The sequence below is a fragment of the Balaenoptera borealis genome (genome assembly GCF_965194805.1).
Source record: "Balaenoptera borealis genome assembly, chromosome: 13".
In the NCBI taxonomy this organism is placed as follows: Eukaryota; Metazoa; Chordata; class Mammalia; order Artiodactyla; family Balaenopteridae; genus Balaenoptera; species Balaenoptera borealis.
In genome coordinates, this window is record NC_138870.1 from 47,244,568 (window position 1) to 47,258,710 (window position 14,143).

Sequence of the window (14,143 nt, forward strand, 5' to 3'; positions counted from 1 at the left end):
ATGTGTGGACCAGTGAAGCTGAGGATATACTGGGGACTGCATTATGAAAAGTTTTGAATACTATGATAATATTCAGCCACAGCCTACAGGCAACTCCATAGTAAACCTTCTTTTAAAGCTCCTCTTTCATTTAAACTTACCATCCCATTGCTTCATAAAGAAGCCCTCAATTTCCTACCATTACACTCATAACCAACATCTATCTCTTCAGATACTATTTAAGAGGAATCCTTCCTCCACTCTCAGGTTAATCTCTCTACTTACTTTACTCTATTTTTCAACTTCTTCTGATGACTCCATCATTCAGCATTTAAATATGCTCAGGACTCTGCCATCTTAAGAAACAGCCACTATATTTTGCCTCTTTTTGTGTGTGATTAAATTAAAATATATTTCAGTTAAGTAGCTCTATGCAATTCAGATTTTCCATCAATATTGCTTTTTTTTCTTTTTTTAAAATTTGAGATATAATTGATATATTTTTACTCTTATCTGTATTCCTTCCATCACCAAGTTTTTTGAAAAAGTTGTTACACTTACCACTTCTTTATGCTCAGTTATTATTTATTATGGTGAAACTAAGCTGATGCTGCCATTGTGTTGCTTTGGGCTCATAGGCTTTAAGGGATTCATTGGAGTTGAAAGTTTAAATAATAATTCATCAAGGTCAGGAAATAGATTAATATGTTTAAAAACTCCTAAGACATCATTAGTTAAGCACGTGTATTGGAATAGGATTTTTTTTTAATTAAAAAATTTTTTTTAAATTTGGCTGCACTGTGCGGCATGTGGGATCTTAGTTCTCCGGCCAGGGATCGAACCTGGGCCCCGGCAGTGAAAGCGCTGAGTCCTAACCACCGGACCGCCGAGAATTCCCCTTGAATAGGGTTTAGATTCTGACTAGAGCACTATGGTGCTGGTGCACATATTTTAACTTGATGTTAGACCTTCATGGAGTAAATGAAATTTCCTCTAAGTTCACATGTATCTATGATCTATTCCAGTATGCTTTCCTAATTCCTCTTTGGTTTAGCAGTTACACACAAATTTTATAGGACTGAAAAATATAAACATGAGCATGTCAAAAACAAGTCACAATATTATCATCACACTGGTGAGAGTTATGATGCCTAATACATGTTTTCTTTATTTTGCCAAATAATGTCTCCTGTAATTTGGCTTCTCTGATGTCCATAAGAATAGATTATAGCAAGTCCATATTATTATAAGATGCTAAGAGAATGTTGATTTTGCTAAAGTCTCTAAAAAAGATTTTAAAAAGCTCTTCGTAGACCAAAGCTAATTTGAAAGAATTTGAACAGCAAAAAGAAAAATACTTAAGTGATTGGTAGCATTTTCATACCTTTCTTAAACTTTTTTTTAACCTAAAGAATATGAAAGATGTTTTCAGAATCTTATATTGCCATATAGTGACCAAAAACATTCTCTAAAAGACTAGGTAAAATTAATTTTTAACTACACTTATCTAGTTGAACACTCCATAAGCCATAATTTCTCAAGATGTTATGTAATTTGAAATGTTTTACATCATCCACTTTTACCTGTCAATTTGCTAAAAGCTGTTGTTACAGCTCTCTGATCTTTGGGAAATTTTTAGGTAAAACCATTTTAGATTATCAGGTAATTTATGTAGTAACTACTACTTAGGTAAGAGATTTTCAGAGCTAAGTATTTACTTACTGATTTGCATTTATTATTCCAGTCCAGTTCAATTAGGTGAAAAATTACAATAAAAAGTACAGAGGTGCCAAATAAATTTATGATATATGAAATGGTTACTAATATAATATAATTGCCATTTTGTGAGAATTATTAAATGCAGAAATGGAAAAAAGTAATAAGTACATATAAATTTTCTGTGATAGTTACTGGCAATACTGGTACTTGATTTCAAATTTTTATGAAATATTATCTTAGTTTTGATTTGCATAATTCTCATTCCTGTATTTATAACAGAGTTAAAATGATTTAAAAACTATTTAAGGAACTCTATAGGATTGCAAGGTTTAACAGAATTTTTTTTCCTTTCTAAAAATTTTTTTTTTTAACTTTTAATTTTATATTGGAGTATAGCCGACTAACAATGTTGTGATAGTTTCAACAGAATTTTTATTATTCAGCATATAAGCCCAAACAGGGAAAAAATATAGGTCATAAAACTTATCAATTAGCCAACTCATTAATAGGACTATTTTCTTTTAAAATTTTAGTTATTCATCTGGTTCAAAATTCAAAAGGTACAAATGGGCATATGGTGAAGTCACCCTCCTGTTTCTGTTTCCTAGCTACCCACTTCCCCTTTCCAGTGGCAAACGTTGTTATCGGTTTTCTATATATCCTTCCAGATATATTTTATTCATGTCTGAGCAATTATATTTTTTCCTGTTTTACACAAATGGTAACATAATATAAGCACTGTTTTATATTTTTCCTTAAATTTTTTTTTTTTTTACTATACGTCTTGGAGAACCTTCCAAATCAGTGTATAATGTGCTTCCTTTTATGGCTATTTAGTATTCCATTGTCTGGATGTATCATCATTATTTTAAAAGTCCCCTATTGGTGAATATTTGTATTGTTTTCCATCTTTTGTTATTATTAGAATGACTTCATTTCCTGGTTTGTTTGGGACAGTCTCAGCTATGCCAATTGTCCCAGCTTAAATTTTTTTTTTTTCTTTATTGGAGTATAATTGCTTTACAATGGTGTGTTAGTTTCTGCTTTGTAACATAGTGAATCAGCTATACATATACATATATCCCCATATCTCCTCCCTCTTGCATCTCCCTCCCACCCTCCCTATCCCACCCCTCTAGGTGGTCACAAAGCACGGAGCTGATCTCCCTGTGTTATGCTGCTGCTTCCCACTAGCTATCTATTTTACATTTGGTAGTGTATATATGTCCAGCTTAAATATTAATAGTGTCCCCTTTCTCTTATAAAAGTGTCCTGATTTGGACAAAACAAAACAATATATTTTATGGTTACCTTAGCTAATACAGTGCTGCAGTGAATAAGATTATATATCCTTTTATTTTGCAAGTTTGCAAATATAACTAAGTTAAATCCTAGAAGTAGAATTGCTGAGTCATAGAGCCCGCATGCAACAACGAAGACCCAACGCAGCCATAAATAAATAAATAAATAAATAAATAAATAAATAAATAAATTTAAAAAAAAAGGTATATACATTTGTAATTTTGATAGATGTTGCCATATTGCCTTCCATATTGTTCATACCATTTTCCAGTCTCACCAGCAATCAGAAGAGTACTTGCTTTTCCACCCTTACCTCAGTTCATTATCACTTTATTTTTTAATGTTTGTTTTTCCAATAGGTATAAAATGGTATCAGTGTTTTTTTTTATTTTTCAGTGTTGTTTTTATTTTACTTTTTAAAAATTACCAATGAGGTTGAGCATCTTTTTATGTGTTTAAGAACCATTTGTGTTTCCGTTTTTATGAATTATTCATGTATTTTCCCATGTTTCTGTTGGATATTAACCTTTTTTGAAATGAGTTGCATACATTCCTCCTCCTCCCAGTTTATCATTTGACTTTTGGTTTTCCTTTTACAGTTTTGCCATGTAGGAATTTTTTATCTTTACGTAGTCAGATTTCTTCATCTGTATTTTCTATTCTATGAATATCAAAATCCATTATTCAGGGCTTCCCTGGTGGCGCAGTGGTTGAGAGTCTGCCTGCCAATGCAGGGAACACGGGTTCGAGCCCTGGTCTGGGAGGATCCCACATGCTGCGGAGCGACTGGGCCCGTGAGCCACAGTTGCTGAGCCTGCGCGTCTGGAGCCTGTGCTCCGCAACGAGAGAGGCCGCGATGGTGAGGGGCCCGCGCACCGCGTTGAAGAGTGGCCCCCGCTTGCCGCAGCTAGAGAAAGCCCTCGCACAGAAACGAAGACCCAACACAGCCATAAATAAATAAAATTAAAAATAAAAATAAAGGAAAAAATTTAAAAAAAAATCCATTATTCAGCTGGAATCATGTGTAATCTTTGATTTCCTCATCCTTCAGACCCTATAATAGGTCTCAGATCCATCTACTTCTCCCCATTCTTACTCTTCTAGTTAAGCTTCTTAATTTAGTTCTCCCTCCCATTAATTTCACTCACTTCTATTCTTAACAGCATAGCCACAAGTGATCTTTCAGAAATGCAAATCTGGTTATGTTGTGTTTTTATGGAACCCATCGATGATTTCCCAAATCTAACATAACTTAAAATATAGAGGAAAATGAATGGGGAAAAAAAACAAATGAGAGATGAGGACACTTAGCAAATGTAGATTACTCTTTTTTTTTTTAAAGATTTATTTATTTATTCATTTTATAATTTTTTATTTTTGCTGCGTTGGGTCTTTGTTGTTGTGTGCGGGCTTTCTCTAGTTGTGGCAAGCGGGGGCTACTCTTCACTGCAGTGCGCGGGCCTCTCATTGCAGTGGCTTCTCTTGTTGTGGAGCACGGGCGCATGGGCTTTAGTAGTTGTGGCACACAGGCTCAGTAGTTGTGGCTTGTGGGCTCTAGAGTGCAGGCTCAGTAGTTGTGGTGCACGGGCTTAGTTGCTCCGCAGCATGTGGGATCTTCCCGGACCAGGGCTCGAACCCGTGTCCCCTGCATTGGCAGGTGGATTCTTAACCACTGTGCCACCAGGGAAGTCCAGATTTCTCTTGACTATGGGGAAAATTAAAAGAACAAGAATAGCTAGAGAAGAACCTATAGTTCAGGGAAGGGAATTTTGTTTGTTTTGCATGTTTGTTTTTGTTTTGTCTTTTTAAGAAAATCATCATCTCAGTATGCTGAGGAGGAAAGCCAGTAGAGATGAAAAGGTTGAAGATAGCAGGTGAATATTATATGCTAAGATTATAGGGAGAAAAAGTGAGGTAGAAAGCTTGAGAATGGTAAATATTTAGAATAGCTTTTGTAGAACTAAGAGAAGGCACTAACTAGAATCTTGTAGGAGTGTTGGGAAATATCTAAGAGCCTGTTTGAGATGAGAAGTTTGTAGTTTAAAGATTTACGCAGAAAAAAAAACACAGATAGTTTTTTTTTTTTTTTTTTAATAAATTTTTATTTATTTACTTATGGCTGTGTTGGGTCTTCGTTTCTGTGCGAGGGCTTTCTCCAGTTGCGGCAAGCGGGGGTCACTCCTCATCGCGGTGCGCGGGCCTCTCACCACCGCGGCCTCTCCTGTTGCGGAGCACAGGCTCCAGACGCGCAGGCTCAGCAGTTGTGGCTCACGGGCCCAGCTGCTCCGTGGCACGTGGGATCCCCCCAGACCAGGGCCCGAACCCGTGTTCACTGCATTGGCAGGCAGACTCTCAACCACTGCGCCACCAGGGAAGCCCCAGATAGTTTTATGTGGGAGTGCTGTGAAACTTTCAATGGACAGATAATCCCAATCTTATGCACTTTGTTCCATGAAATAGAAAAAGAAGAAAAACTTTACAACTTGTTTTGTTAAATTACTGTATACTTTAAAACCAAAACCAGACAAGGACAATTTAGGAAAGATAATTATAAAGACATAGGAGCAAAAATCATAAAACATACATTTTATGATCAAGGAATTTTTATCTCAAGGTTGCTAGAATGGTTTAACATTAGAAAATGTGCATAATTACCAAATCAACAGATTAAGAGAGAAAATCTATTTGATCCTCCTGGTCATTGCAGAAGAAGTATTTGATAAAATTAAATACCTATTCGTCTTCAAAGTTCTTAGCAAACTAGACAAGGAAAGGAATATCCTGATAAACCTGACAAAGGGTTTATCAGGTAACAGGCCTGGTATCACAACTTCTGTTAAATATTTTATTGGAGGTCTTATTATTGTCCAGTAAGACAAGAAAAATAAATAAAAGGTATAAAGGTTACAAGAAAAGATACAAAATTGTATTATTCACAAGTGATATTTATGAGGAAAATCCAAGTGACAGGTAAATTGTTGGGGCTAATAAGAGAGTTAAACAAGGTTGCTAGATAAAAGATCAGTATCCAGAATACAATAGCATTCCTATATTGAAGTAATAATTATACCTATTTTTTATGGCATTACAAACTGAGAAGTGCACATGAATAAACCTATTATAGGATGCATAAGAATTTTAGGGAGAAATTAGTTAATGGAAAGGTATACCATATATTGCAAATTCTAAGCTGGCTCCCATGATCCCCGCCTCCTGATATTCATGCCTTGTGTAAACCCTTCCTCTTGAGTATGAATGGGAACTGTGATTTGCTTTTAAGAAATAAAATCTGGCAAAGGTTACTCTCCCTTGTTGGCATTCAAGAAGCAAGCTGCCATTTTGTGAGCTGTCCTAAGGAGAAGGCCACATGATAAGGAACTGAAGGCAGGCCCTAGCCAACACGCAGCAAGAAATTGAGGCCCGCATCCAGCAGCCTGCAAGGAACTGAATGCTGCCAAAAATCATGTGACAGAAGTGGATCCTTCCCAACTTGAGCCTCACATGAGAACTCAGCCCTGGCCAACACTGACTGTAGCCTAGCTAAGCCATGCCCAGACAACTGACCCATAGAAACTGTGAGATAATAAATATGTGTTGTTATATACTACTAAGTTTACAATAATATTTTATGCAGCAATAGACAACTAATATACTGTGTTAAATGGAGGGAAACAATCAAAAATATGGAGGCTCTCCCCAAAGTAACTTATAAACTTAACACAATTCCAATTAAAATCTCAACAGGGTTTTGCACAGAATTTTAATGAATCCTAGAATTTTACTGATAGTAGAAGACAAAACAGAAGCCAAGATAATTTTGTAAAAGAGTGAAGAAGCGTCTGGACTTCTCTACAAGATGTCAAAACTTTATAAAGCTATGTGGTAAAGATGTGATTAACTTTTTAAGAAACTGCCAGTTTTCCAAAGTGGCTTACCATTTTACATTCCCACCAGCAATGTATGAGAGTTTTGGTTTCTCTACATCCTCATCAACACTTACTATTGTCTGCCTTTTTTATTATAGCCATTCTAATGGGCATATAGTAGTATCTCATTGTGGTTTTAATTTGCATTTCCCTAAAACCCAGTGATTCTGAACAGCTTTTTATGTGCTTAGTAGTCATTTGGGTGTCTTTGGCGAAGTGTCTATTCAAGTCTTTTGCACATTTTTAAATTGGGATATTGTCTTATTATTGAGTTATAGGAGTTCTTTGTATATTCTAGATACAAGTCTTTTATCAGGTATGTGATTTGCAATATTTTCTTCCAGCCAGTGGCTTGTTTTTTTATTTTATTAATGGTATCTCTTAAAAGTCAAAAGTTTTAAATTTTTTTGAAGTGCAATTTATCATATTTTTCTTTTATGCCTCATGCTTTTGGTGTTGTCTCTAAGAATTCTGCTAGCCCAGAGTCATGAAGATTTTCTCCTGTTTTCTTCTAGAAGACTACAGTTTTAAGCTTTTTCATTTAATTCTGTGATCCATTTTGAATTAATTTTTTTGTATGGTATGAGGTAAGGGTCTAAGTTTTTCTTTTTTGCATGTGGATATCCAATTATTCCAGCACTATTTGTGGAAAAATTCTTTCCTCATTGAATTGTCTTGACACCTTTGTTGAAAATCAGTTGACCATTAATATAAGGGTTTCCTTCTGGTCTCTCAATTCTGTTCCATTGATCTACATTCCTATCTTTATAATAATACCACATTCTCTTGAGTACTTTAGCTTTCTCGTAAGCTTTGAAATCAATTACAGTTAGTGTAAATCTTTCAATTGTTCTTTTTCAAAATTGTTTTGGTTCTCCTAGGTCTTTTGCACTTTCATCAGCTTATCAACTTCTACAGAGAAGCCTACTAGGATTTTGAGAGGAATTGCATTGAAACTATATATCAATTTGGGGGAAATTACCATCTTAACAATTACTTCTTTAATTTCTCTCAGCAATGTTTTATACTTTTTGGCGTATAAATTTTACATTTGTTTTGTTAAATTTATTCCTATTTAATTCCTTTTGATATTATTATGAATAGAATTGTTTTCTTAATTTCATTTCAGTCTGTTTACTGCCAGTGTATAGAAATATAATTGATTTTTGTATATTGATCTTGTATCCTGTGACCTCCCTGGACTCATTTACTAATTCTAGTAGTTTTATTGTGGGTTCCTTAGGATTTTCTACATAGACAATCATGTTTTGAATAAGGACAGTTTTTATTTCTTCCTTTCCAATCTGGATTCCTCGAAGCTATTTGGTTCTGTTTTTGTTGTTTGTTTGCTTTTTCTTAGGACATTGTCTAGAACTTCCAGCATAATGTTGAATAGAAATGGTGAGAGCAGACACCTTTGCCTTGTTCCTGATTTTACAGGGAGTGCATTCAGTCTTTTAGCATTAGGTATGAAGTTAGCTGTAGGGTTTTTATAACTTTTTTATCTATCAAAATGAGGAAATTTCCTCCTATTATTAGCTAGGAGATTTTATCATGAATGAGTATCAGATTTTGTCAAATGCTAGTTCTGCATTTAGTGAGATGATCATGGGGATTTTGCCTTTATTCTTTTAATATGACAAATTACATTACTTGATTATTGAACATTTAACCAGCCTTGGGTTCCTGGCACTGACTGCAGTTGGTCATGGTGTTTACACCTTTTTTATATGTTCCTGAATTCAGTTTGCTAATATTTTTTAAAATAAATTTATTTATTTAATCTATTTATTTTGGGCTCTATTGGGTCTTCATTGCTGCACACGGGCTTTCTCTAGTTGCGGCGAGTGGGCTTATCATTGCTGTGGCTTCTCTTGTTGTGGAGCACGGGCTCTAGGCGCTCGGGCTTCAGTAGTTGTAGCATGTGGGCTCGGTAGTTGTGGCTTGCGGGCTCTAGAGCACAGTCTCAGTAGTTGAGGCACAAGGGCTTAGTTGTTCTGTGGCATGTGGGATCTTCCTGGACCAGGGCTCGAACCCGTGTCCCCTACATTGGCAGGCGGATTCTTAACCACTGCGCCACCAGGGAAGCCCCCCTAATGATTTTTAATAACCTTTGGTAATCATTGCCCAAATGAACTGTTTCACTAGGGGTTGAAAAGTGGTGCTATTCTATCATTCCTTATTTATTATTTTAAATTCTTCTATAAATAAGGACTTTGCTTCTTCAACTATTTGGTCATTCAGGGATACAGTTCATATAGAAAAGGTAGGCTGTGTATTTGATTTGTTTCGCTTTACTTGCTAAGTTATAGAATAATAAGTTGGTTCTGTAATATCCTCCAAAGGTGATCAGAGTTTTAAAAATTATTATGATTTTGAACAACTATGATATGTTTACATTCTTTGCAGTTGTGATTCTTTTTGATGCTCAAATGTCCCATCTCTGGACAGTGGAAGTCCCCTCAAGTTCACTCTTGAATTCTTTGACACAACCCCAAATAGATTTGTTTTGGTTTTTTTGGTGGTTGACAGATCTTTTATTAACAGTCGAAAGACTTCACACTTGTTACAATAGGAGAATAAGTGTTTCTTTAATGAATAATTAAATGAAAACTACCTAGGACCTTATAGGATTTTTAATGTGTACTAGGTTTGATACATATCTTAGAAGATAGGACTAGCTTGCTGGAATCATGAGGGTATGACCGAAAATTAGAAACAGTAATTTATAAAACATTCACCTAGATCCACCAGAGGGCAGACAGCAGAAGCAAGAAGAACTACAGTCCCGCAGCCTGTGGATCAAAAACCACATTCACAGAAAGATAGACAAGATGAAAAGGCAGAGGGCTATGTACCAGATGAAGGAACAAGATAAACCCCCAGAAAAACAACTAAATGAAGTGGAGATAGGCAACCTTCCAGAAAAAGAATTCAGAATGATAGTGAAGATGATCCAGGACCTCGGAAAAAGGATGGAGGCAAAGATGGAGAAGATGCAAGAAATGTTTAACAAAGACCTAGAAGAATTAAAGAACAAACAAACAGAGATGAACAATGCAATAACTGAAACGAAAACTACACTAGAAGGAATCAATAGCAGAATAACTGAGGCAGAAGAACGGATAAGTGACCTGGAAGACAGAATGGTGGAATTCACTGCTGCGGAACAGACTAAAGAAAAAAGAATGAAAAGAAATGAAGACAGAGAGCATCCCATCAAGCCTCTTAGATAGCCTCAACCACCAGAGGGCAGACAACAGAAGCAAGAAAAACTACAATCCTGCAGCCTGTGGACCAAAAACCACAGTTACAGAAAGATAGAGAAGATGAAAAGGCAGAGGGCTATGTACCAGATGAAGGAACAAGAAAAAACCCCAGAAAAACAACTAAATGAAGTGGAGATAGGCAACCTTCCAGAAAAAGAATTCAGAATAATGATAGTGAAGATGATCCAGGACCTCGGAATAAGAATGGAGGCAAAGATTGAGAAGATGCAAGAAATGATTAACAAAGACCTAGAAGAATTAAAGAACAAACAAACAGAGATGACCAATACAATAACTGAAATGAAAACTACACTAGAAGGAATCAATAGCAGAATAACTGAGGCAGAAGAACGGATAAGTGACCTGGAAGACAGAATGGTGGAATTCACTGCTGCGGAACAGACTAAAGAAAAAAGAATGAAAAGAAATGAAGACAGCCTAAGAGACCTCTGGGACAACATTAAACGCAACAACATTCGCATTATAGGGGTCCCAGAAGGAGAAGAGAGAGAGAAAGGACCAGAGAAAATATTTGAAGAGATTATAGTCGAAAACTTCCCTAACATGGGAAAGGAAATAGCCACCCAAGTCCAGGAAGCGCAGAGAGTCCCATACAGAATAAACCCAAGGAGAAACACGCTGAGACACATAGTAATCAAAGTGGCAAAAATTAAAGACAAACAAAAATTATTGAAAGCAGCAAGGGAAAAACGACAAATAACATACAAGGGAACTCCCATAAGGTTAACAGCTGATTTCTCAGCAGAAACTCTACAAGCCAGAAGGGAGTGGCATGATATACTTAAAGTGATGAAAGGGAAGAACCTACAACCAAGATTACTCTACCCGGCAAGGATCTCATTTAGATTTGATGGAGAAATCAAAAGCTTTCCAGACAAGCAAAAGCTAAGAGAATTCAGCACCACCAAACCAGCTCTACAACAAATGCTAAAGGAACTTCTCTAAGTGGGAAACACAAGAGAAGAAAAGGACCTACAAAAACAAACCCAAAACAATTAAGAAAATGGTCATAGGGAACATACATATCGATAATTACCTTAAACGTGAATGGATTAAATGCTCCAACCAAAAGACACAGGCTTGCTGAATGGATACAAAAACAAGACCCATATATATGCTGTCTACAAGAGACCCACTTTAGACCTAGGGACACATACAGACTGAAAGTGAGGGGATGGAAAAAGATATTCCATGCAAATGGAAATCAAAAGAAAGCTGGAGTAGCTATACTCATATCAGATAAAATAGACTTTAAAATAAAGAATGTTACAAGAGACAAGGAAGGACACTACATAATGATCCAGGGATCAATCCAAGAAGAAGATATAACAATTATAAATATATATGCACCCAACATAGGAGCACCTCAATACATAAGGCAACTGCTAACAGCTATAAAAGAGGAAATCGACAGTCACACAATAATAGTGGGGGACTTTAACACCTCACTTACACCAATGGACAGATCATCCAAAATGAAAATAAATAAGGAAACAGAAGCTTTAAATGACACAATAGACCAGATAGATTTAATTGATATATATAGGACATTCCATCCAAAAACAGCAGATTACACGTTCTTCTCAAGTGCGCACAGAACATTCTCCAGGATAGATCACATCTTGGGTCACAAATCAAGCCTCAGTAAATTTAAGAAAATTGAAATCATATCAAGCATCTTTTCGGACCACAACGCTATGAGATTAGAAATGAATTACAGGGAAAAAAACGTAAAACAGACAAACACATGGAGGCTAAACAATACGTTACTAAATAACCAAGAGATCACTGAAGAAATCAAAGAGGAAATCAAAAAATACCTAGAGACAAATGACAATGAAAACACGACGACCCAAAACCTATGGGATGCAGCAAAAGCGGTTCTAAGAGTGAAGTTTATAGCTATACAAGCCTACCTAAAGAAACAAGAAAAATCTCAAGTAAACAATCTAACCTTACACCTAAAGAAACTAGAGAAAGAAGAACAAACAAAACCCAAAGTTAGCAGAAGGAAAGAAATCATAAAGACCAGAGCAGAAATAAATGAAATAGAAACAAAGAAAACAATAGCAAAGATCAATAAAACTAAAAGTTGGTTCTTTGAGAAGATAAACAAAATTGATAAGCCATTAGCCAGACTCATCAAGAAAAAGAGGGAGAGGACTCAAATCAATAAAATCAGAAATGAAAAAGGAGAAGTTACAACAGACACCGCAGAAATACAAAGCATCCTAAGAGACTACTACAAGCAACTTTATGCCAATAAAATGGACAACCTGGAAGAAATGGACAAATTCTTAGAAAGGTATAATCTTCCAAGACTGAACCAGGAAGAAACAGAAAATATGAACAGACCAATCACAAGTAATGAAATTGAAACTGTGATTAAAAATCTTCCAACAGGGGCTTCCCTGGTGGTGCAGTGGTTGAGAATCTGCCTGCCAGTGCAGGGGACACGGGTTCGAGCCCTGGTCTGGGAAGATCCCACATGCCGTGGAGCGGCTAAGCCCGTGAGGCACAACTACTGAGCCTGCGTGTCTGGAGCCTGTGCTCCACAACAAGAGAGGCCGCGACAGTGAAAGGCCCGTGCACCACGATGAAGAGTGGCCCCTGCTTGCCGCAACTAGAGAAAGCCCTCGCACAGAAACAAAGACCCAACACAGCCAAAAATAAATAAATAAATAAATAAATAGATAAATGTTTAAAAAAAAAAATCTTCCAACAAACAAAAGTCCAGGACCAGATGGCTTCACAGGTGAATTCTATCAAACATTTAGAGAAGAGCTAACACCCATGCTTCTCAAACTCTTCCAAAAACTTGCAGAGGAAGGAACACTCCCAAACTCATTCTATGAGGCCACCATCACCCTGATACCAAAACCAGACAAAGATACTACAAAAAAGAAAATTACAGACCAATATCACTGATGAATATAGATACAAAAATCCTCAACAAAATACTAGCAAACAGAATCCAACAACACATTAAAAAGATCATACACCATGATCAAGTGGGATTTATCCCAGGGATGCAAGGATTCTTCAATATATGCAAATCAATCAAGTGATACACCATATTAACAAGTTGAAGAATAAAAACCATATGATCACCTCAATAGATGCAGAAAAAGCTTTTGACAAAATTCAACACCCATTTCTGATAAAAACTCTCCAGAAAGTGGGCATAGAGGGAACCTACCTCAACATAATAAAGGCCATATATGACAAACCCACAGCAAACATCATTCTCAATGGTGAAAAACTAAAAGCATCTCCTCTAAGATCAGGAACAAGACAAGGATGTCCACTCTCACCACTATTATTCAACATAGTTTTGGAAGTCCTAGCCATGGCAATCAGAGAAGAAAAAGATATAAGAAGAATACAAATTGGAAAAGAAGAAGTAAAACTGTCACTGTTTGCAGATGACATGATACTATACATAGAGAATCCTAAAACTGCCACCAGAAAACTACTAGAGCTAATCAATGGATTTGGTAAAGTTGCAGGATACAAAATTAATGCACAGAAATCTCTTGCATTCCTATACGCTAATGATGAAAAATCTGAAAGAGAAATTAAGGAAATACTCCCATTTACCATTGCAACAAAAATAATAAAATACCTAGGAATAAACCTACCTAGGGAGACAAAAGACCTGTATGCAGAAAACTATAAGACACTGATGAAAGAAATTAAAGATGATACCAACAGATGGAGAGATATACCATGTTCTTGGATTGGAAGAATCAATACTGTGAAAATGACTATACTACCCAAAACAATCTACAGATTCAATGCAATCCCTATCAAATTACCAATGGCATTTTTTATGGAACTGGAACAAAAAATCTTAAAATTTGTATGGAGACACAAAAGACCCCGAATAGCCAAAGCAGTCTTGAGGGAAAAAAATGGAGCTGGAGG

General features: G+C 36.1%; 1 protein-coding gene across 2 annotated transcripts in view; it reads left to right on the forward strand.

The window, feature by feature from the left end:
- RBMS2 (RNA binding motif single stranded interacting protein 2) overlaps positions 1-14,143 on the forward strand; it is a 90,438-nt gene that overhangs the window by 5,690 nt on the left and 70,605 nt on the right. The gene's annotated exons all lie outside the window — the stretch shown is intronic.